The sequence below is a fragment of the Mirounga angustirostris genome, unplaced genomic scaffold, assembly GCF_029215605.1.
Source record: "Mirounga angustirostris isolate CCGP_5_RB_7025 unplaced genomic scaffold, mMirAng1.0.hap1 SCAF_198, whole genome shotgun sequence".
In the NCBI taxonomy this organism is placed as follows: Eukaryota; Metazoa; Chordata; class Mammalia; order Carnivora; family Phocidae; genus Mirounga; species Mirounga angustirostris.
In genome coordinates this window covers 39,660-65,653 of record NW_026991906.1, presented here as the reverse complement: position 1 = coordinate 65,653, position 25,994 = coordinate 39,660, and the positions used below count along the sequence as shown (strand labels likewise).

The 25,994-nt window shown below is 40.9% G+C and overlaps 1 long non-coding RNA gene and 1 pseudogene across 2 annotated transcripts in view; one reads left to right on the top strand and one right to left on the bottom strand.

Annotated features, from left to right (window-relative positions):
- Nucleotides 1-25,994, bottom strand: part of LOC123840839 (uncharacterized) — a 56,688-nt gene that overhangs the window by 2,833 nt on the left and 27,861 nt on the right. Inside the window, exon 5 of one of the 2 annotated variants that reach the window (XR_010409105.1) lies at nucleotides 1,159-1,319. This is a non-coding gene — a long non-coding RNA (uncharacterized LOC123840839). Of the gene's footprint in view, nucleotides 1-1,158; nucleotides 1,320-6,576; nucleotides 6,692-25,994 lie in introns of those variants that run through there. The other variant, XR_010409106.1, reaches the window with a different exon arrangement.
- Nucleotides 11,822-13,556, top strand: LOC135363419 (prohibitin-2-like; annotated as a pseudogene).

The following is a 25,994-nucleotide window of genomic DNA, read 5'->3' as shown; positions in this document are numbered from 1 at the left end:
GTATCCAAGATCTATAAAGAACTTCTCAAACTCAACACCCAAAAAACAAATAATCAAGTCAAAAAATGGCGAGAAGATATGAAAAGACACTTCTCTGAAGAAGACATACAAATGGCTAACAGACACATGAAAAAATGTTCATCATCATTAGCCATCAGGGAAATGCAAATCAAAACCACATTGAGATACCACCTTACACCAGTTAGAATGGCAAAACTGGACAGGGCAAGAAACAACAAATGTTGGAGAGGCTGTGGAGAAAGGGGAGCCCTATTACACTTTGGTGGGAATGCAAGTTGGTACGGCCACTTTGGAAAACAGTGTGGAGGTGCCTCAAAAACTTAAAAATAGAGCTACCCTATGACCCAGCAATTGCACTCCTGGTTATTTACCCCAAAGACACAGATGTAGTGAAAAGAAGGGCCATCTGCACCCCAATGTTCATAGCAGCAATGTCCGCAATAGCCGAACTGTGGAAAGAGCCGAGATGCCCTTCAACAGACGAATGGATAAAGAAGATGTGGTCCATATATACGATGGAATATTACTCAGCCATCAGAAAGGATGAATACCCACCATTTGCATCAACATGGACGGGACTGGAGGAGATTATGCTAAGTGAAGTAAGTCAAGCAGAGAAAGTCAATTATCATACGGTTTCACTTCTTGTGGAACATAAGGAGTAGCATGGAGGACATTAGGAGAAGGAAGGGAAAAATGAAGGGGGTGGAAATCGGTGGGAGAGACGAAACCATGAGAGACTATGGACTCTGAGAAACAAACAGGGTTTTTTTTGGGGGGGGGGGTAAGGGGGATTGGTTAGCCCGGTGATGGGTATTAAGGAGGGCACGTACTGCATGGAGCCCTGGGTGTTATACGAAAGCAATGGATCGTGGATCACCACATCAAAAACCAATGATGTATTGTATGGTGACTAACATAACATAATATAATTTAAAAAAAAAAGAAAGAAAATAGTGGCTACAAATCCTGGGCTGCAGGGGTGGTTTCAATATCTGCAATTCAATCAACACGATACCCCACATTAATAAAAGAAAGGATAAGAACCACATGACAGATGCAGGAAAAGCATTTGACAAAGTATAGCATCATTTCTTGATAAAAACCCTCAACAAAGTACGGATAGAAAGAACATACCTCGGGACACCTGGGTGGCTCAGTCTGTTAAGCGTCTGCCTTCGGCTCGGGTCATGATCCCAGGGTCCTGGGATCGAGTCCCACATTGGGCTCCCTCCTCAGCAGAGAGCAGGTTTCTCCCTCTGCCTGCCGCTTTCCCTGCTTGTGCTGGCTCTCTCTCTCTGACAAATAAAATTTAAAAAAGAAAGGAAGAAAGAAAAAAGAACATACCTCAATATTGTAAAGACCATATACAAAAAGATCCACAGCTAATACCATCCTCAATGGGGACAAACTGAGAGCATTTCCCCTAAGGTCAGGAACACGACAGGGATGTCACCTCTCACCACTGCTGTTCAACACAGTACTGAAAGTCCTAGCCTCAGCAATCAGACAACAAAAAGAAATGAAAAGCATCCAAATTGGCAAGGAAGAAGTCAAACTGTAAGTCTTCACGGACCACATGAAACTCTAATGTAGGCACGTGATGTGATGAGCACTGGGTGTCATATGCAACTGATGAATTATTGAACACTACATCCGAAACTAATGATGTACTATGTGTTGGCTAATTGATTTTAAATTAAGAGTCTCCTCAAAAAAAAAAAAAAAAAAAAGAAGAAGAAGAAGAAGAAAGAAAAAAGCCTCCACCAACACATGCTAGAACTGATACAGGAATTCAGCAAAGTCACAGGATATAAAATCAATACACAGAAGTCAGTTGTATTTCTATACACCAACAATGAAGCACCAGAAAGAGAAATCAAGGAATCGATCCCCTTTACAATTGCACCAAAAACCATAAGATACATAGGGATAAAACTAACCGACGAGGTAAAAAATCTGTACTCTGAGAACTATAGAACACTTAAGGAAGAAATTGAAAAAGACACAAAGAAATGGAAAAACATTCCATGCTCATGGATGGTAAGAACAGATATTGTTAAAAAGTAAAAGTCTGTACTACCCAAAGCAATCCACACATTCAATGCGATCCCTAATAGAATAACACCAGCAGTTTTCAGAGCCAGAACAATCAATTCTAAAAATTGTATGGAGCCAGAAAAGACCCCGAATAGCCAAAGGAATGTTGAAAAAGAAAGCCAAAGCTGAAGGCATCACAATTCCAGATTTCAAGCTCTATTACAAAGCTGTAATCATCAAGACAGTATGGTACTGGCAAGGAAACAGACACATAGATCAATGGAACAGCACAGAGAACCCAGAAATAGACCCTCAACTCTATGGTCAACTAATCTGCCACAAAGCGGGAAGGAATATCCAATGGAAAAATAAGACAGTCTCTTCAACAAATGGTGTTGGGAAAACTGGACAGCGACATGCTGAAGAAAGAAACTGGACCACTTTCTTACACCATACACAAAGATAAACTCAAAATGGATGAAAGACCTCAATGTGAGACAGGAAGCCATCAAAACCCTTGAGGAGAACACAGGCAGCAACTTCTTTGACCTTGGCCACAGTAACTTCTTGCTAGACATGTCTCTGGAGGCAGGGGAAACAAAAGCAAAAATGAACTCTTGGGGTTTCATCAGGATAAAAAGCTTCTGCACAGTGAAGAAAACAATCAACAAAACTAAAAGGTGACCTCCTGAATGGGAGAAGATATTAGCCAATGACATACTGGATAAAGGGCTGGTATCCAAGATCTATAAAGAAGTTACCAAACTCAATACACAAAAGGAAAAAAAAATCCATTTAAGAAATGGGCAGAAGATATGAACAGACATTTCTCCAAAGAAGACAAAAAAAAAAAAAAAAAGGCTAACAGACACATGAAAAATGCTCAATATCACTCATCATACAAGTCGAAACCTCAATAAGATACCACCTCACACCTGTCAGAATGTCTAAAAGTAACAACTCAGGAAACGACAGATGTCGGCGAGGATGTGGAGAAAGGGAAACCCTCTTGTACTGTTGGTGGGAATGCAAACTGGTTCAGTCACTCTGGAAAACAGTATGGAGGTTCCTCAAAAAGATAAAAATAGAACTACCCTATAACCCAGGAATTTCACTACTAGGTATTTATCCAAAGGTACAAAAATAGTGATTCGTAGGGGCACATGCACCCCAATGTGGATAGTGCTGCTATAAACAATAGCCAAAATATGGAACGAGCCCAGAGATGTCCATCAACTGAAGAATGGATGAAGAAGATGTGATACACACACACACTCTCTCTCTCTCTCTCTCACACACACACACACACACACACACACACACACTCTCTCTCTCACACACACACACACACACACACACACACACTGGAATATTATTCAGCCATCAGAAAGGATGAAATCTTGCCATTTGCAACAACGTGGATGGAACTAGAGGGTACTATGCTAAGCAAAATACGTCAGTCAGAGAAAGAAAAATACCACATGATTTGACTCATATGTGGAATTTAAGAAACAAAACAGATGAACACAGGGGAAGGGAAGGGAAAATAAGATAAAAACAGAGAGGGAGGCAAACCATAAGAGACTCAACTATAGGGAACAAACTGAGGGTTGCTGGAAGGGAGGTGGGTGGGGGGACGGAATAAATGGGTGATGGGCACTTGTTGCAATGAGCACTGGGTGTTATATGCAGGTGACGAATCACTAAATTCTACCCCCGAAAGTAATACCACACTCTGTGTTAACTAACTTGACTATAAATAAAATCTTGAAAGAAAAAAATAAAGAAAATAGTGGCCCCAAATCCCAGTTCTGTTGCTTAGTCACTGTGTCATCTTAGGGCAGTTACTTCACCCTCTCTGAACCTCAGTTGTCCCCTTTTTAAAGTGCAAACAAATTTACACAAACTTACTTCTGGGAAGCAAATACAATAATTTACGTAAAGAATCTACTACAGTGCCTGGCATGCAGTAAGCCCTCAATAAATGATGGCACTTATTATTACAATACCCACTGTGTAACGATGGGGAAATAGCCCTCTGTGAGCCTCGATTATCTCATTTTCTAAAAATCCAATACGATTCATGTGTGTCTTATTGGCACAGTGCTGGGAACACAGTAGGCATTCAATAAAATAAATGGCTACCAGTGTAGTATGGTATAATTACCATAGCCCTTGGTGACAGTCAAAATTGTATTCAAACGCTGGCTTCAAGCACTTGAGAAAGTTATTTAACCTCTCGGAGCCTCAGTATTCTTATTGGTCAAATGGAGATAATATTCCTCAAGTTGCCCAAGAGGCAGAGTTGCGAGAGCTGCAGATAATCTATGTCAAATGGCCTGGCACATAGGAGATACTCTGTACAGGAAGGTTGAATCCAGATTGCAGAGCCCTGAATCCCAGTCTTTTCACAAGCTGCTATAAAGCCTACTTGTAGGATACGTTCTCTTTTCTTGAGTGAGAATGAGATATAAGAAAGTCACTAGTTTAAGTGAGAGCTAGAATCAGTTTCACAGCTATAAAGAAGTTATTGTAAAGGAGAGAGACCTGTAGTAGAGAATGATGATGGGTATGATTTATTACATGCCTACTGTGTGCCAAGTACTCCCTAAGTAGTAATTCTAATCATCCCTCCGATTCTGCAAGGCAGTCATTACCATCACCATTTTTACAGTTAAGAACTGTAAAGTTCGGAGAGATTAAGTATCTTGCCAAGGTCACAGAGCCAGAAAGCAGCAGGGATGTCTGACTGCATAAGCCCAGGCTCTTTCAACTGTACAAAGAGGTCTATAAAGTAAGCACTCCCACCATAAAGATAAAGAAAACAGGCTGTGCTGGTTCTAATGGAACTGGAATGGAATGGCAAGCACAAATCAGAGAAGCTAGATAATTAGTAATAATTTATGGCACCTGTAGTATGTGCCACACTCTATACCAGAAATTTTTCATACACAGAATCTTCGCTAACCTTCCCAAGGTTGATAGGTGTTCTTACTCCTGTTGGACAGATAAGGAAACTGACGCTGAGAGAGTCAGCAGATATATCCATGGTTTCAGTGGTGGTAAGTGAAAGATATGTGATGGAGGCCATGCTGCCTCCAATTAAGGGACAATCAGGATGGCATTGGAATTGTTAACAAATCTATAAATCAGCATATTAGAATTTTACAGTCTATTATGGGCCTGGCTCAGCTTCGGGTTATCTGAAACCTAATAAACCTGTAAATCAGACTTAGGTTTTATCTCCATTTGTCTACACTTGAACACTAAGTAATGATTACTCTTACAGTCTTGTCTTCTTTATGATCGGTGTTAGTTAAGTGCTGTATTTTTCTAATTCCACCCACACCAACATGTTTCTAGAGACCAAAAATTGCTTAACCCACAAAACCTGGGTTCTGATTGGAACCTATTCCATGTCCCAGTCACAGAATTTTTTTCCATCGTGGGTTTTCTGATGTCAGACAAGATGAGATTTCCAACTGAAGGCCTTTTCACACTCACTGCATTCATAGGAGTTCTCTTCACTGTGACTTCGATGATGGTGAATAAGGTGAGATATCCGCACAAAGGCTTCATCACGTGTGGTTGCGCTCATAGGACTTTTCCCCATTATGGATATTCTAATGGTCATTAAGAGAAGATCTCCACCTTAATTTTCTTTTTCCACTTGGGCTACACAAATAGGGTTTTTCACCACTATAAACTCGGTTTTGTTCCATAAGGTATGAACTCTGGCCAAAAGCTTTTCCATATTCATTACGCTCAGATGGTATTTCTCTACTATGACTTTCCTGATGCTGAATAAGATGTGAGCTCCAAATAAATGCTATTCCACATACATTACACTTATAAGGCTTTCCTCACTATGAATTTCCTATTAAGAGATGACCTCTGACTGAAGGCTTTCTCATATTCATTACACTATAAGGTTTTTCCCCGTATGAGAGCTCTGACGTCTAATAAGATGGGAACTACTGCTGAAAGTTTATCACATTCATTGCATTCAGAAGGTTTCTCTCTATGCAGACCTTTCATGTGTCTTATACGCTCTGCATTGGGCTCAAAACTAGGATCGTATGAATCATAAAATGGGGCTTTATCACAAATAAGGATTTTCCTCTGATGACACAGAGTTTGCCCTCACATCAGAGCTCCTGTCACATTCAAACAATTCATAGTTCATCTCATTGTGGGGCTTAGCCCATCGGCCATTATTCTGAAACTGTAATCTCTGGAAGGCATGGGTGCCAGTCCTTCCCACGCTGAGTTTCCCTGGGATATCTCTGAAGTGACTCACTTCTTCAAAGGCAGGGTCCTGAAGAAGGGCCCATGGAATTCTGGCCAACAAAATCCACTTGGGTTTAGCCTCTTCAGGTACTTTTTGGTTATTTTTCTTTTACGACTTTTATTTATTTATTTGAGAGGGAGTGATGGCTAGAGAGATCACAGAGGAAGAGGGAGAAGCAGACTCACCACCGAGGAGGGAGCCTAATGCGGGGCTCGATCCCAGGACCCTGAGATCATGACCTGAGCCGAAGGCAGACGCTTAACCTACCGAGCCACCCAGGCACTCCAGGCACTTTTTGGTTCAAAAGAAGATTCTGTTATGTCCATTGGGGTTTGTCAACTGAAATGATAAAAATAAAATTAAAAAGTATCAACTGTTTTCTGTATTGAGAATAAATCAATTGCCAGTCTGAAATCCTGGAGAAAGGATTACCAAATTCAAACAAATGCTCATTTGCCATCATATTAAAGGACAGGATGAGCAAACTGAAAAACAGGATTCTGCCCCTGCCACCACACCGGGCATGTGTGTGTGTGTGTGTGTGTGCGCGCACACACACACACACAGACACACTAGATATGCCAGTTTTTTTTTTTTTAAGATTTTATTTATTTATCTGACAGAGAGAGACACAGCGAGAGAGTGAACACAAGCAGGGGGAGCGGGAGAGGGAGAAGCAGGCTTCCCGCAGAGCAGGGAGCCCGATGCGGGACTCGATCCCAGGACCCTGAGATCATGACCCGAGCCGAAGGCAGTCGTTTAACGACTGAGCCACCCAGGTGCCCCTAGATATGCCGTTTTAAAATTCCCCATATACTATCATATATTTCACAGTGAGCCAAGAAGAATGATTCCGTTTCATAAATCAGGAATCAGAGACTAAAAACAGAATGTCACACTCACATGGCTAGTAATAAATCTTGGAATAGATATCATATTTTGAGAACTGTTACTTTTTTGCACAACACGCACACCAATTTGTATTTGAATTTGTATAGAATTTCCTACTATAGCTATAATACTTGGAAAACTATGTAAAAGATTTGAAACCTGCGAGAATTTTGAAAAGAGAGAGAAGACAATAAAGCAAGAGTATTTGTGTTTCTGCAGTGCAGCAAGAATAAAGAGGCAAAACTGAATCTTACTCAGCCTTGAGAGTGCATTCCAGTCTGCTAGAGAGAAGGGAGTTAATACTGTAGGTGAAGGAAATGATGGAGCCTGGGCAGAGTGTCCTGTACAGTCTAGACAATAGAATTTTCCTGGGTAAGCTTACAGCCTTACAGTCTTGGTTTAGAAAGAAGATTTAGACAACATCTCAGATCATGCATAGTATGTTTCCTCTTAGACATCTCAAACTATGTGTTGAAGTTAACCCCAAAGCTTTTATCCATCTAGTGCATCTAAGTTACTCTGAGTTAGACTGCACTAGGAGGAAGGAGGAACTAATACATGGAGTTACAAGTATGTATCAGTCAGGGTCACAGCAGGAAACAGATAACACTCAAACTGGGTAACTTCAGGAGAATTTAATAAAGGAACTAATGAGGTGTGGGCAGGGGTATAAGGAAAACAAAAAGGATAATCAGCCTCCCCAGGCTAGTAACTGCAGGGTGATTTTGCAACTCCAGGCCCGAAGGAGTGAGGGGAAAGAACTTTAACATATATCCCAAGCTCAAGAGACCTAAGTATAGAGGGACACTACCCAGAAGCTGACACCTTCATTTGAGGGATGTAGCCAGCCAATGATGAGCCTACAGAGAGGGAGCTCAGTGGCATAAATGTCACAACATCACTCCCCTACCCTTTGACCTGACAGGGCTTCCCACTGGACAGGCTCATTCAGAAGCCAGAGGGCAAAGTCAACTCCTGGGGCAAACAGCAGGGTGCAGAAGACTACGAAATGGAACTGGAGACACAAATGAAAGACATACAGCAGAGGATGTTTAGATAGTTGGATAAATTTACCTAGTTTCCTCCAGGTAAGAACTGGACCATATAATCGAGTGATTTAACCTTTTTCACCATCTCCGAAATCAACCCACTTCTGTGAACCTTTGACAATATTTAAAACAAGATTCTCAGAGTAGAGCTTAAATACCGGAAGTTAAGGAGGAAGGAAGCAGGAACTGGGAAAACATTCCATTTATTATGGTGAAACAATACAAAATATTTAGAAATAAATTTGACAAGAAAAGCAGAATTATATGAAGAAAACCATAAAATCTCTTGGAAAGACAGAAAACAAAATCTGAGCAATTAGAGAGACAAACTATGTTCTTGGATGAGAAGATTTCATTAATATCATAAAACTAGAATATAATTAATTCAATATTAACTAGAATGCACAGGATTTCTTATTTTGGAATTGTATAAAATAATCTAAAGTTTATTTGGAAAAATAAATGACCAAGAGTAGGCAAAGGTTACTATGAAAAGGAATAGTGAGGGGTCCTGCCTTAGTGGATACCAATATGCTATAATGCCAATATAATTACATATGTGTATATATAATTTAATTTAAAAGGAAGGTGGTAATTAAATTTACATATAATTGACTGTTAATAACATTGAACTGCTATCTTATAGCACGTACACTACAGTACATCACAGAATCCAGATGAATTAGAGTTAAATATAGGAAAAACAATATGAACGTTGCAAGAAAAGCTAGGAAGCTAGATGCACGATATAGGAGTCAGAGAAATCACCTCCACTGGAAACTCTGAAGGTTCAAAAAAATTAAAGACTGACATTTGACTATATACAAATTAAAATTTTTTGAATGACAAAACATATCATCGATACACAAACAAACAACAAATCAGGAAATATATTTTAATAAAGGTGACAAGGCTTTAATATCCAAACTATATAGAAAGTAGTCTGACAAACTGACTAGAAGAAAGACAACCTAACTTAAAGAAAATGGGGGGGCGCCTGGGTGGCTCAGTTGGTTAAGCGACTGCCTTCGGCTCAGGTCATGATCCTGGAGTCCCGGGATCGAGTCCCACGTCGGGCTCCCTGATCAGCAGGGAGTCTGCTTCTCTCTCTGACCCTCCGCCCTCTCATGCTCTCTATCTCATTCTCTCTCTCAAATAAATAAATAAAATCTTTAAAAAAAAATTTTTTTTAAAGAAAATGGGAAAAGGATAAGAATCAAGAATTCCCAGAGTAGCCAATCTAAATTGCCAATAAATTAATAAATATGGGCAGAGGGAGCTAAAATTCTATGATAGTGAGATAAATGCAAATTAGAGAAATAGTGAGATTTTTAGTTTGCATACATGAGATTGTTAAACATTAAGCGTTATAATTCTAATTATTGGTAAGGATGCAGGGAAAAGGTTATTCGTATACATTGGGGGAAAAAATCTCAAGTCTTAAGACTTTTGGAACTTAAGAGCCCAAACTCGTAAAACCATGTATTAAAACCACACACACACACACACACACACACGCACACACACACACACACATCTTGTACTCAGTAACCCAACTCCCGGATATCTATTCCATAGAAATATAAGCACAAGTATATAACGTCATATGTCTGAGGATGTTTATAGTAATACTGGAAACAAAATGAAAGGCTCATCAAAACAAGAAGGGTAAATAAACTATAATATACCTACACCACAAATATTATACAACCATTTAAAACAATGAATTAGAACAACACAAGTTGACTTGGAGACATTTACACAAGGTTATCATTACATATAACATACAAGATACAGAAAAGTATGATTAATATGATACTATTTTGGTAGCAACAACAAAAAAACTGTGTATTTGTTTACACATGCATGCATGTGTATTTCTACTGTAATGGATGATAAGAGTGCAGAAAAATACAGAAGGATACACATTAGATGGTTAAAATGGGTTAATGAGGGGCTTCTTTTGAGAAAGGAATGAGGTGGAAATTCAAGCCCAAAGTAAGGAAAAGAGTAGACTGCACTAAAAAGGGGGGGGGGGCATGTATATATAACCACATTTATGTCGTCCTGTGTGGATATGTGGATATATTACAAATAATAAAAAAAAATTAAAGCAGAACTATGACATGGTGCAGCCACTCTGGAAAACAGTATGGAGGTTCCTCAAAAAGTTGAAAATAGAGCTACCATATGATCCAGCAATTGCACTACTGGGTATTTACCCCAAAGATACCAATGTAGGGATCTGAAGGGGTATGTGCACCCCGATGTTTAGAGCAGCAATGTCCACAATAGCCAAACTATGGAAAGAGCCAAGATGGCCATCGACAGATGAATGGATAAAGAAGATGTGGTGTATATACACACACACACACACACACACACACACACACAATGGAATATTATGCAGCCATCAAAAGGAATGAACTCTTGCCATTTGCAACAACGTGGATGGAACTGGAGGGTATTATGCTGAGCGAAATAAGTCAATCAGAGAAAGATATGTGTCATATGATCTCACTGATATGAGGAATTCTTAACCTCAGGAAACAAACTGAGGGTTGCTGGAGTGGTGGGGGGTGGGAGGGATGGGGTGGCTGGGTGATAGACACTGGGGAGGGTACGTGCTGTGGTGAGCACTGTGAATAGTGTGAGACTGTTGAATCACAGACCTGTACCTCTGAAACAAATAATACATTATATATTAAAAAAATAGCAGGAAGGGAAAAATGAAGGGGAGGAAATCGGAAGGGGAGACGAACCATGAGAGACTATGGACTCTGAGAAACAAACCGAGGGTTCTAGAGGGGAGGGGGGTGGGGGGTTGGGTTAGCCTGATGATGGGTATTAAAGAGGGCACGTACTGAATGGAGCACTGGGTGTTATATGCAAACAATGAATTATGGAACCCTACATCAAAAACTAATGATGTAATGCATGGTGATTAACATCATAAAATCAAATTTTAAAAAATCAGAAATATGACAGCATGATTTCAAAATAAAATATTCAGCAATCTTGAAAAATGAAAGGAATGATTCTGCACATTAAAAACTCAATAGATGGGGTGCCTATAGGTGGCTCAGTGGGTTAAGCATCCGACTCTCGGTTCCGGCTCAGGTTCATGATTTCATGGGTCCTGACACCGAGCCCCACATCGGGCACTGTGCTCAGTGAGGAGTCGGCTTGAAATTCTCTCTCTCCTTCTCCCTCTGCCCCTTCCCACCCCCACCCCCGGCTCTCGCATGCACACACGCTCTCTCTCTCAAATAAATAAATCTTAATTTAAAAAACTCAATAGACGGAACAGAGGGAACACTTCCTAACTCATTCTATGAGGCCAGCACTACCCTAATATCAAATTAGATAAAGACTCTACAAGAATGGAAAATTGCAGACTGATATATCTCGTGACATAGATGCAAAAATATTCAACAGATTTTTACCAAATCAAATTCAATGATGTATGAAAAGAATTACAAACCACAGCCAAGTGGGATTTATTCCAGGTATATAAATCTGGTTCAACATGCAAAAATCAGTTAAGGTAATCCGTCCCATCAGCATATGATCATACGGTCATATCGTTCAATGCATAAAAAACATTTGACAAAAGTGCAAAAGGCATTCAAGATAAAAGCTCTCAGCAAAGTAGGAATATTGGGGAAATTCCTCAGCTTAATAAAGAGCATCTATAAAAATGTACATATAGGGGCGCCTGGGTGGCTCAGTCGGTTAAGCGGCTGCCTTCGGCTCAGGTCATGGTCCCAGGGTCCTGGGATCGAGCCCCACGTCGGGCTCCTTCCTGAGCAGGGAGCCTGCTTCTCCCTCTCCCTCTGCCTGCCGCTCCACCTGCTTGTGCTCTCCCTCTCTCTTTCTCTGTCAAGGAAAAATAAATAAGATCTTTAAAAAAAAAAAAAGTGGGGGGCACCTGGGTGGCTCAGTCCTTAAGCATCTGCCTACGGCTCAGGTCATGATCCCAGGGTCCTGGGATCGAGCCCCACGTCGGGCTCCTTCCTGAGCAGGGAGCCTGCTTCTCCCTCTCCCTCTGCCTGCCACTCCCCCTGCTTGTGCTCTCTCTACCCCTGTCAAATAAAAATAAATAAAATGTTTTTAAAAAATGTACATATAACATCACACTTCCTAGTGATTAACTAGATGCTTTTCTACTAACATCAGGAACAAGGACAGGATGTCCCTTCTCACCAATCCTCCTCAACAGCAACGTCCTAGCTAATGTAAGAAGACAACACAAGACAAGACAAGGCATACAGATTGGGGCACTTCTGGTGTCCTTTCTCCTATGAGGACCTTGGGCCCCGGACTGCACATGTAAAGGGTACAATCTCTAAACTGGAGTGGGGTAGAGGCAGGCCGGCACCCCATTCTCGCCTTTGGGGTCACTGGCCTCAGGATCAGACATGGCCCAGAGCTTGAAAGACATAGAGGGACACGGGCAAGGTGCTAAAGTTGCTGCTGGGGGCCGGCGCCATGGCCTACGGCATCCATGAGTCTGTTTCACCATAGAAGGTGGGCACAGAGCCAATTTCTCTAATCGGATGAGGGCCTTCACTTTAGGATCCCCTGATTCCAGTACCCCATCATCTAGGACATTCAGGCCAGACCCTAAAAAATTTCCTCTCCCACAGGCACCAAAGACCTGCAGATGGTAAGCATCTGTGAGTGCTGTCTCAACCCATTGTCATGGAGCTTCCCAGCATGTACCAGTGCCCAGGGCTAGACTAGGAGGAGTGAGGACTGCCATCAACTGTCAAGGAGGTACTCAAGGGAGGTGTGGCCAAGTTCAACACCTTGCAGCTGATTACCCAGCGGGCCCAGATATCCTTGTTGATTTCATGGGAGCTGACAGTGAGGACCGAGGAATTCAGCCTTATCCTGGATGATGTAGTCATCACAGGGCTGAGCTTTAGCCGAGCGAGTATACAGCTGCTGTGGAAGCCAAACAAGTAGCTCAGCAGGAGGCCCAGGGAGCCCAGTTTCAGGTGGAAAAAGCAAAGCAGGAACAGCAGCAGAAGACTGTGTAGGCTGAAGGTGAGGCCGAGGCCACCAGGAGGCTTGGAGAAGCCCTGAGCAAGAACCCTGGCTACATCAAACTGGGCAAGATCCAGGCAACCCGGAACATCTCCAAGACGACTGCCACATCACAGAATTGTATCTGTCTCACTGCTGAAAACCTTGTGCTCAATGTACAGGATGAAATTTTCACTTTGAAAACTGACAGCCTTATCAAGGGTAAGAAATGAGCTTAGTGATGAAGAACTCCCCTCCCCCAGAGAAAAAGTGAATCTGCTTCTCCCCTGGCTTTTGAGGAGCCAGTGTGGGGCCCAACCGACCCCCATCCTGCCCCTGGTATCATGTCATAGTCCCTTCTGTGTCTGTTCTCCCAGCCCTTCCTGGATGAACACAGACTGGCCAATTTTCAAGGGAATGACTTTCCTCTTCTCGGTGTTGGCCAGGGGTGTTGGGACAGTATGATTTCTGAGTGATTTTGTACAGTATTGTTTCCTCCTTCCAGGTTGGGGGGTGATAACCACCATCCCAGGAATTCTCAATAAAAAGAAATAATAAAAGGTACGCAGATTGGGAAGGAAGAAATAAAACTCATTGTTTGCAGATGACATGATTCTCTATGTAGAAAATTCCAAAGGGTTCTGCCCCAAGATGGCATGTAGGAAGAGCCTGAACTTACCTCCTGCATGGACATAGCAAATCTATACCTATTTATACAGCAATTCCTCCTGAAGAAGAACAGAGAGCTGACTGAACAGCTTCTGCACAACAAAAGATAGAGAGACCACATAGAGAACATTGAGTTGGAGACACAGTAAGGGAATCCCACCCCCGATGCTGCAAACTGCAGTGGGGAGAGACAGTACCGAGGGACCATGAGCAGATTCATCTGCCCTGGGGCACAGGAAAAAAGCTGTGGCTTAAAAGAACAACTAGAATATAAAGGATCCTGCCTCAGAACTCCACCAAATGGCAGGGGAGCTACTAGAGCCCTCTCTGGGTCGCAGGGCCTGGCAAGTGCCATGGTTTACATTGCCCCACCACCTTGATAGCCTGGATGGGAGCAGGGGCCAGGCACCATAGCTGGCCTACCACCTCAGTGAGCCCCAGGCCCTAACCCAAGCCCACACCAGCCCAAGAAGTCCCATCAAGGCAGCCCCAGTGCACTGCACAGTGGGACACCCCTGGTCAACACTCACTACAACTCTGGCTGACATAGGGGCACAGCAACCCAGAACTCTCCAGGCCCACACCACTTTAGCCCCAGATGACTTGCTAGGGCACTCCTGGCACAGAGCACTCTGGGACCTCCTGGCTCATGTCTGCTTTGGCTCTAGTGACACCACCAGGACACACCAGCTCATGCCCCACCTCAGTTCCCGCCATGCAGTGAGGGCATCCCCTGTGCTGAGCACCGGCAGACCACCACCTGCTCCCACTTCAGCTTCAACTGTCCTGCCCCAGAGCCACCTAGCCCATGCCCATTTCAGCTCGAGCGATCCCACCAGGACAGCCCCAGCACAGACTGCCCCAGGATCCCAGTCCACACCAGCCACAGCTCCAGCTATCCAGCCAAAGTCACCAGGTACACACAGTCTACACAGGGGATGACTGTACACAAGGCCATTCTTGCAAGGTTAGGAGAAGTAGCTGTTCTACCTAATTCATAGAAACAAACACAGAAAGTCAAGCCAAATGAGGAGACAAAGGAATAGGATCCAAAAGAAAGAACAAAACAAAACCTCAGAAAAAGAACTAAATGAAACAGAGATAACCAATCTACCTGGTAACGAGTTCAAAGTCATGGCCATAAAGATGTTCACCAGGCTGCAGAGGAGAGTGGAGGAACTTAGTGAGACCTTCAACAAAGAGACAGAAAATATATCGGGGTGCCTGGGTGGCTCACTCGGTTAAGTGTCTACCTTCAGCTCAGGTCATGATCACAGCGTCCTGGGCTGGGCCCCCGAATCAGGCTCCCTGCTCAGCGGGGAGACTGCTTCTTGCTCTCCCCCTCCTGCTGCTGCTTCCCCTGCTTGTGCTCTCTCACTCTCTCTCTCTGTCAAATAAATAAATAAAATCTTTAAAAAAAAAGAGAGATAGAAAATTTTAAAAAGAACCAATCAGGGTTGAAAAATACAATAACCAAAATGAAAAATGCACTAGACAGAATCAACAGGAGATTAGAGGATGCAGAAGAACAGATCAGCAATCTGGAAGCGGAATGGAAAGCACCCAAGCTGAACAGCAAAGGAAAAAAAAGAGCTTAAAAAAATGAGAATAGGTAAGGGATCTTTCAGACAACATCAAATGAACAAATATTTGCATTTTAGGAATCCCAGAAGGAGAAGAGAGATAGAAAGGGATAAAAAACCAATCTGAAGAAAGAACAGGTGGAAAATTCCCTACCCTGGGGAAGGAAACAGACATCCAGCTTCAGGAAGCACAGAGAGTTCCAAACAGGATGAACCCAAGGAGGTCCACACCACAAAACATAATAATTAAAATGCCAAGGACTAAAGATGAAGAGACAATTTTCAAAACAGCAAGAGAGGGGTGCCTGGGTGGCTCAGTCAGTTAAGTATCCAACTCCTGACTTCAGCTCAGGTCATGATCTCAGGGTTGTGAGACGGAGCCCCGTGTTGGGCTCCGTGCTGGGCATGGAGCCTGCTTAAGATTCTCTCTCTCCCTCTCCTCCTTCTCCTCCCCGCCCCTTCTCTAAAACAAAACCAAAACCAAACAAACAAAAAACATCCAAACCAAAAACCAAAAACAGCAAGAGAGAAAAAACTAGTAATGGAGAAGGGAAACTGCATAAGGCTCCCAGCTGATTTTTCAGCAGAAATTTTGCAGGCCAAAGAAAAGTGGCATAATATATTCAAAGTGCTGAAACAAAAAGCTTACAACCCACAGTACTCTAGCCGGCAAGGTTATCATTTAGAAATCAAGGAACTATACAGTCTCCTAGGCAATTAAAAGTTAAAGGAGTTCATCACCACTAAATTGGCCTTAGAAGAAATATGGAAGGGAGGTCTTTAAGTGGAAAAGAAAGGGCCATAATTAGAAGTAAGAAAATTATGAAATGAATAAATTACATGAGTAAAAGTAAACGTACAGCAAAGGTACTAGAGCACTCACTTAGAAAGTTACTTATAGGGCACCTGGGTGGCTCAGTCGATTAAGCGTCTGCCTTGGGCTCGGGTCATGATCCCAGGGTCCCGGGATCGAGCCCCGTGTTGGGCTCTCTGCTCAGCGAGGAACCTGCTTCTCCCTCTCCCTCCTGTTCTGCCTACTTGTGTTCTCTCTCTCTCTGTCAAATAAATAAATAAAATCTTTACAAAAATAAAAAAGGCAGTGTCCAAACTCATGTGACCATCAATGTAATATAGACTGCTATATACTTAGGATGTTCTATATGAACCTCATGATAACCAAACACCAGAAACCTATAATAGGTACACTAAATATAAAGAGAAAGAAAGCCAAGCAGAACACTGAAAAAAGTCATCAATCAAATGCAAGTGAGCAAGAGAAAAAGAAAGGAACAGAGAAGAGCTATGAAAAGCAGAAAACAATTAATAAAACAGCAGTAAATACATACCTATCAAGAATTACTTTAAATACAAATGGTCTAATTGCTCCAATCAAAAGACACAGGATGGAGGAATGGATAAAAAAAAGCAAGACCCGCTATATGCTGCCTACAAGAGACTCACTTCAGACCTAAAGACACATACAGACTGAAAGTGAAGGGAAAGAAAAGATATTCTATGGAACAATGGAAGTGAAAAATGGAAGTGAAAAAAAAAAAAAAGCCAAGGTAGCAATACTTGCATCAGACAAAGCAGACTATACCACAACGACTTTAACAAGACACAAAGTAGGGCTTTACATAATGATAAAGGGAACAACCCAACAAGACGATATAACAATTCTAAGTGTCTACGCTCCCAACACTGGAGCACCTAAATACATAAAGAGCATACCAAGCATTAACAGATATAAAAACATTAACAGATATGAAGGGAGAAATTGGCAGGAATTCAACAATAATAGGGGATTTTAACACCCTACTTACATCAATGGATAGATCAACCAGGCATAAAATCCATAAGGAAACAGTGTCTTTGAACGACCCAACAGACCATGTGGACTCAAAAGATATCTACAGAACACTCCATCCACAAACAACAGAAAACACATTCAAGAGCCCATGCATCATTTTCCAGAACAGGTCACACGTTAGGCCACAAAATATGTCTCAACTAAATCTAAGAAGATTGAAATTCTATCACGCATCTTTTCCAACCACAACAGTATGAAACTAGAGATCAATTTTAAGAAAATATTGGGAAAAACACAAACATGTGGAGGCTAAACAACATGTTACTAAACAACCAATGGGTCAACAAAGAAATCAAAGAGGAAATAAAAGAAATACACGGGTACAAATGAAAATGAAAACACAATCACTGGGTCACGGCGACCGCATTTCCAAGAGGGAAATTTAGAGTGATACAGGCCAGCCTCAAGAAACAAGAAAAGTCTCAAATAAACAATCAAACTTTACACCTAAAGGAACTAGAAAAAGAAGAACACACACACCCAAAGTGAAGAGAAGGAAGGAAATAATAAGATCAGAGGAGAAATCGAGACTAAAAACAAACAAACAAACAAACAAAAGCAATAAAAAGATCAAAGAAACCAAGAGCTGGTTCTTTGAAGAGATAACCAAAACTGATAAGCCTTTACCAATCTCATCAAGAAAAAAAGAGAACGCCCAAGTAAGTAAACAGACACATAGATCAATGGAACAGAATAGAGAGACCCAGAAATGGACCCACAACTCTATGGTCAACTAATCTGCCACAAAGCAGGAAAGAATATCCAATAGAATACAGTCTCTTCAACAAATGGTGTTGGGAAACCTGGACAGCGACATGCTGGAGAAAGAAACTGGATCACTTTCTTACACCATACACAAAAATAAATTCAAAATGGATGACAGACCTAAATGTAAGACAGGAAACCATCAAAATCCTAGAGGAGAACACAGGAAGCAACCTCCTCGACCTCAGCTGCAGTAACTTCCTACTAGACACGTCTCTGGAGGCAAGGGAAACAAAAGCAAAAATGAACTATTGGGACCTCTTCAGGACAAAAAGCTTCTGCACAGCAAAGGAAATAATCAACAAAACCAAAAGGCAACTGGCGGAATGGGAGAAGATATTTTCAAATGACATATCAGATAAAGGGCTAGTATCCAGAATCTGTAAAGATCAACACCCAAAAAACAAATAATCCGCTTAAGAAATGGGCAGAAGACATGAACAGACATTTCTCCAAAGAACACGTACAAATGGCTAACAGACACGTGAAAAAGTACTGAACGTCACTCATCATCAGGAAAATACAACTCAAAAGCACAAGGAGATACCACCTCACACCTGTCAGAATGGCTAAAATAAACAACTCAGGAAACGACAGATGTTGGTGAGGATGTGGAGAAAGGGGAACCCTCTTGCACTGTTGGTGGGAATGCAAACCGGTACAACCACTCTGGAAAACAGTATGGAGTTTCCTCAAAAAGTTAAAAATAGAACTACCCTATAACCCAGCAATTGCACTACAAGATATTTATCCAAGGGATACAAAAGTGCTGATTTGAAGGGGCCTGTGCACCCCAATGTTTATAGCAGCACTATCAACAATAGCCAAATTATGGAAAAAGCCCAAATGTTCATGGATGAATGGATAAAGAAGATATATATATGTATATGTATATATATATATATATATATATATATATACACACACATATATATACATATATATACATATATATAATATAGATATGTATACACACACACACACACACAAAATCGAATATTACTCAGACATCAAAAGGAATGAAATCTTGCCATTTGCAATGTCATGGATGGAATTACAAGGTAGTACGCTAAGCAAAATAAGTCTGTCAGAGAAAGACAAATATCATATGATTTGACTCATGTGGAATTTAAGAAACAAAACAGATGAACACATGCAAAGGGAAGGCAAAGTAAAAAGAGATAAAAGCAGAGATGGAGGCAAATCATAAGACACTCTATAGTTAAGAGAACAAAGTAAGGGTTGCGGGAGGGGAGGTAGGTGGGGGGATGGGCTAAATGGGTGATGGGTATTAAGGAGGGCACTTGCTGGAATGAGCACTGGGTGTATATGTAAGTGATGAGTCACTTAATTCTACTCCGGAAACCAATACTACACTATATGTTAACTAACTCGAATTTAAATAAAATTTTTAAAAAATGAAAGAGGAGAAGTAACAACGGATGTAGCGTGGAAAAGAAGGGATTTTAACAGACTACTATGAAAATTTACATGCCAACAAATTGGACAGCTTAAAACAAATGGATAAATTCCTAGAAACATATCATCTTCCAAAACTGAATGAAGAAGAAATAGAAAATCTGTACAGATTAATTACTAGTAGAGAAATTGAATTGGTAATCAAAAAACTCTCAAAAACAAGCGGGGGAAATCGGAGGGGTAGACGAACCATGAGAGACGATGGACTCTGAAAAACAAACGGGGTTCTAGAGGGGAGGGGGGTGGGAGGATGGGTTAGCCTGGTGGTGGGTATTGAGGAGGGCACGTTCTGCATGGAGCACTGGGTGTTGTGCACAAACAATGAATCATGGAACACTTTATCTAAAACTAATGATGTAATGTATGGGGATTAACATAAGAATAAAAAAAAAAAACTCTCAAAAACAAAACCCAAAAAACAAATAAAAACCTCTCAACAACCAGAAGTCCAGGACCAGATGGATTCACAGGTAAGTTCTGCCAAAGAGATAAAGAAGAGTTGATACCTATTCTTCTCATAGTCTTCCAAAAAAATAGAAGAGGAAGGACAGCTTTCAAATACATTCTATAAGGCCAATACCACCCTCATACTAAACTGGACAAAGACACTACAAGAAAACAAAAACAAACTACAGGCCAATACCCTTGAAGAACATAGATGCAAATTCCTCAAGCATATATTAACAAACTGCTCTCAACAATACATTAAAAGGATAATTCACCATAAACAAGTGGGATTTATTCCAGGGATGCAAGGGGGGCTCAATATGCACAAATCAATCAATATGACACACCCACATTAACAAAATGAAGGCTAGAAATCATACGATCATCTCAACAGATGCAGAAAAAGCATTTGGCAAAATTCAAAATCTGTTTCTGATAAAAACCCTCAACAAAGCAGGTTTAGAGGGAACATACCTCACCACGATAAAGGCTGTATATGACAAACCCACAGCTAACGTCATACTCAATGGTGAAAAACTGAGAGCTTCTCCTCCAAGATCAGGAACAAGACAAGGATGTCCACTCTCACCACTTTTACACAACATAATACTGGAAGTCCTGGCCACAGCAATCAGACAACAAAAAGAAATAAAAGGCATCCAAAGTGGTAATGAAGAAGAAAACTGACACTATTTGCAGATGACACGATGCTAAGCAAACTCTAAAGACGTCACCAAAAAACTATTAGAAGTAATAGATGAATTCAGTAAAGTCGCAGGATACAAAATTCATATACCGAAATCTGTTGCATTTCTATACACCAATAATGAAGTAGCAGGAAGAGAAATTAAGCAAACAATCCCATTTACAATTGAACCAAAAAATAAAATACCTAGGCATAAACTCAACCAAGGGTGTAAAAGAGCAGTAGCCTGAAAACTAAAAAACACTGATGAAAGAAATTGAAGACAACACAAACAATTGGAAATGTATACCATGCTTATGGACTGGAAGAATTAATATTGTTAAAATGCCCATACTACCCAGGCGATCTAGAGGTTCAGTGCAATGCCTATCAGAATACCAACAGCATTTTTCACAGAACGACAACAAATAATCCTAAGACTTGTATGGAACCACAAAGGACCCCAAATAGCAAAGGCCATCTTGAAAAAGAAGAACAAAGCTGGAGGTATCACAACCCTAGATTGCAAGATATGCTACAAAGCTGTAGTAATCAAAACAGCATGGTACTGCCACAAAAAGAGACACACAGATCAAGAGAACAGAACAGAGAGCCCAGAAATAAACCCACATTTATAAATGGTCCATTAATCTCTGACAAAGGAGGCAAGGATATACAATGGGGGAAAAGATAGTTTCTTTAATAAATGGTGTTGGGAGAACAAGACAGCTACTTGCAGAAGAATGAAACTGGACCACTTTCTTACACTGTCCACAAAGATAAAGTCAGAATGGATTAAAGACCTAAATGTGAGACCTGAAACCATGAAACTCCTAGAAGAAAACATAGGCAGTAATCTCTTTGACATCAGCCTTACTAACATTTTTCTAAATATGTCCCCTCAGGCAGGGGAAACAAAAGCAAAAATAAACTATTGGCATTCTATCAAAATTAAGAGCTTTTGCACAACAAAGAAAACCATCGATAAAAGGAAAAGGCAACCTACCGAATGGGAGAAGATATTTGCAAAGGGTATATGCGATAACGGGTTAATATCCAAATCCAAATATATAAAGGATTTCTACAACTCAACACCAAAAAACCCCAAATAATCCATTTTAAAAATGGGTAGAGGACCTGAGTAAACATTTTTCCAAAGAAGACATACAGATGGCCAACAGACACATGAAAAGATGCTCAATATCACTAATCACCAGGAAAACGCAAATCAAAACCACAATGAGATATCACCTTAAACCTGTCAGAATGGCTAGAACCAAAAGACAAGAGCTAACAAGTGCTGGCGAGGATGTGGAGAAAAAGGAACCCCCATGCACTGCTGGTGGGAATGCAAACTGGTGCAGCCACTGTGAAAAACAGTATGAAGGTTCCACAAAAACTTAAAAATAGAGCCAGAGGGGAGGGCGGGTGTGGAAATGGGCAAAATTTTGTAAAGGGGTATGGCAGACACAGACTTCCAGTTATGGAATGAGTAAGTCATGGGAATAAGAGGCACAGCATAAGGAATGTAGTCAATGATATTGTAATACCCTTGTATGGTAACAGATGATAGGTATGCTTGTTGTGAGCACAGCATAATGCATAAACTTGTTGAATCACTATCTTGTACACCTGAAACTAATACAACATCGTATGTCAACTATACCAGAAGGAAGGAAGGAAAGAAGGAAAGGAGGAAGGGAGGAAGGGAGGGAAGGAGGAAGGGAGGGAGGGAGGGAGGGAGGGAATGGGGAAGGGAGGGAGGGAGGCCATATGATCCAATAATTCTGCTACTATTTATCCAACAAAAACGAAAATACTGAATTGAAAAGATATAAGCACCCCTATATATAGTTCAGCGTTATTTATCATAGCTAAGTTATGGAAGCAACCTAAGTGTCCACAGATTGATAAATGGATAAAGAAGATGTGCTGTAGATAGGTAGATAGATGTAAATACATACAGGATGGAATGTTATTCAGCCATAAAAAGGATCAGATCTTGCCATTTGTGACCACATGGATGAACCTAGAGGGTATTATGCTAAGTGAAATAAGTCAGACAGAGAAAGACAAATATGATATTATTTCACTTACATGTGGAATCTAAAAAACAAAACAGATGAGCAAAGAAACAAAAAAGCAGAAACATACCCATAAATACAGAGAAAAAAACTGATGGTTGCTGTGTGGTGAGATGGGGAGGATGCACCAAACGGGTACAGGGGAGTGGAAGGTACAGGCATCCAGCTATGGAATGAATAAGTCACAGGGATGAAAGGTACAGCATAGGGAATATAGTCACCGGTATTGTAATAGTGTTATCACTTGTGGTAAGCATAGAATAACATATAGAGTTGTCAGATCACTATGTTGTACACCTGAATCTAATGCAACACTGTGTGTTGACCCTTCTTCAATAAAGAAGGAAAATTCCAAAGAATGGACAAAAAAATAAATAAACTCCTGGAACTGATCAGCAACTACAGCAAGGTTGTAGAATATAAGGGTAATAATACACAAAAGTCCATTTTTTTTCCTTATAAACCAGCAATTAACAATTGGAATTGGAATTAAAAACACAATGCCATTTACATTAGCAGTCCACCCCCCAAAGAAATACTTATCTAATAAAATATGTACAGGATATATAGGGAAAAGTACAAAGGTCTGACAAAGAAAAATAAATATCTAAATAAATCTTTATTGAGGGATCTTCCGTGTTCATGGATTGGAAGACTCAACATGGTTAAGATATCATTTCTTCCCAACTTGATCTATAGATTTAATGCAACCCCAATCAAAATTGTAGCAAATTATTTTATGGATATTGAAAATCTGATTCTAAAGTTTATAGGGAGAGGCACCTGGGTGGCTCAGTCAGTTAGGCGTCCGACTCCAGATTTCAGCTCAGGTCATGATCTCAGGGTCATGAGAGTGAGCCCCACATTGGACTCCACGCTCAGTGGGGAGTCGGCTTGAGATTCTCTCCCTCCCCCTCCTTCTACTCCTCCCCCAACTCGCTCGCGCTCGCTCTCTCTCTCTCAAATAAATAAATAAATCTTTTAAAAAACTAAACTTTGTAAGGAAAGGCAAAAGATCCAGAATAAGCAACATAATAGTCAAAAAGAACAAAGTCGAGGACTGATACCATATGACTTCAGGATTCCCTATGAAGCCACACTAATCAAGACTGGTTTTAGCAAAAGAAGAGACAAACAGATCAATGGAACAGAAGAGAGCCTAGGAACAGACCCACCCATTTAAAGTCAAATAACTGTCGAACAATACTTATGCGAGAGTGGGCATCCTTGATGTGTCCCTGATCTTAAGGGAAAGGCTCTCAGCTTTTCCCCATTGAGGACGATATTCGCTGTGGGTTTTTCATAGATGGATTTTATGAACTTGAGGAATGTTCCCTCTATCCCTATACTCTGAAGAGTTTTAATCAGGAAAGGATGCTGTATTTTGTCAGATGCTTTTTCTGCATCAATTGAGAGGATCATATGGCTCTTCTCTCTCCTCTTATTAATGTGTTCTATCACGCTGATAGATTTGCAAATGTTGAACCACCCTTGCATCCCAGGGATAAATCCCACTTGGTCATGGTGGATGATCCTTTTAATGTATTGTCGGATCTTATTAGCTAGGATTTTGTTGAGGATTTTGGGGAATCCATATTCATCAGGGATATCGGTCTGAAATTCCCCTTTTTGATGGGGTCCTTGCCTGGTTTGGGGATTAAGGTAATGCTGGCCTCATAGAATGAGTCTGGAAGCTTCCCTTCTGTTTCTAGTTTCTGAAACAGCTTCAGGAGAATAGGTATTATTTCTTCTTTGAATGTTTGGTAGAATTCCCCAGGGAATCCATCAGGCCCTGGACTCTTGTTTTTGGGGAGGTTTTTGATCACTGCTTCACTCGCGTTACTGATTATTGGCCTAGTCAGGCTGTCAATTTCTTCCTATTTCAGTCTTGGCAGTTTATAGTTTCCAGGAAGGCATCCATTTCATCCAGGTTGCTCAGTTTATTGGCATATAGTTGTTGATAATAGTTTCTAATAATTGACTCTATTTCCTTGGTGTTACTCATGATCTCTCCCCTTTCATTCATAATTTTATTAATTTGGGTCCTTTCTCTTTTCTTTTGGTCAAGTCTGGCCAGTGGTTTATCGATCTTATTAATTCTTTCAAAGAACCAGCTTCTAGTTTCGTTGCTCTGATCTACTGTTCTCTTGCTACTGTTGTTCAACATGGTACTAGAAGTCCTAGCAACAACAATCAGACCACAAAAAGAAATAAGAGGTATGCAAATTGGCCGAGAAGAAGTCAAACACTCTCTCTTCGCAGATGACATGATACTTTATGTGGAAAATCTAAAAGGCTCCACCCCAAAATTGCTAGAACCCATATAGCAATTCAGTAATGGGGCAGGATACACAATCAACGCACAGAAATCAGTTGCTTTCTTATACACTAACAGTGCAACTGTAGAAAGAGAAATTAGAGAAACGAATCCATTTACAATAGCACCAAAAACCATAAGATACCTCAGAATAAACCTAACCAAAGTGGTAAAGGATCTATACTCTAGGAACTACAGAACACTCATGAAAGAAATTGAAGAAAACACAAAAAGATGGAAAAACATTCCATGCTCATGGATCGGAAGAATAAACATTGTTAAAATGTCTATGCAACCTGGGGCAATCTATACCTTCAATGCCATCCTGATCAAAACTCCAGTGACATTTTTCAGAGTGCTGGAACAATCCTAAAATTTGTATGGAGTCAGAAAAGACCCCGAATCACCAAGGAAATGTTGAAAAAGAAAAACAAAGCTGGGGGCATCACGTTGCCCGATTTCAAGCTATATTACAAAGCTGTGATCACCAAGACAAAGCATGGTACTGGCCCAAAAACAGACATATAGACCAATGGAAAAGAATAGAGAGCCCAGATATGGACCCTCAACTCTATGGTCAAATACTCCTCAACAAAGCAGGAAAAAACATGCAATGGAAAAAAGACAGTCTCTTCAATAAATGGTGCTGGGAAAACTGGACAGCCACATGCAGAAGAATGAAACTCAAACATTCTCTAACACCATACACAAAGATAAACTCAAAATGGATGAAAGACCTCAATGTGAGACAGGAATCCATCCAAATCCTAGA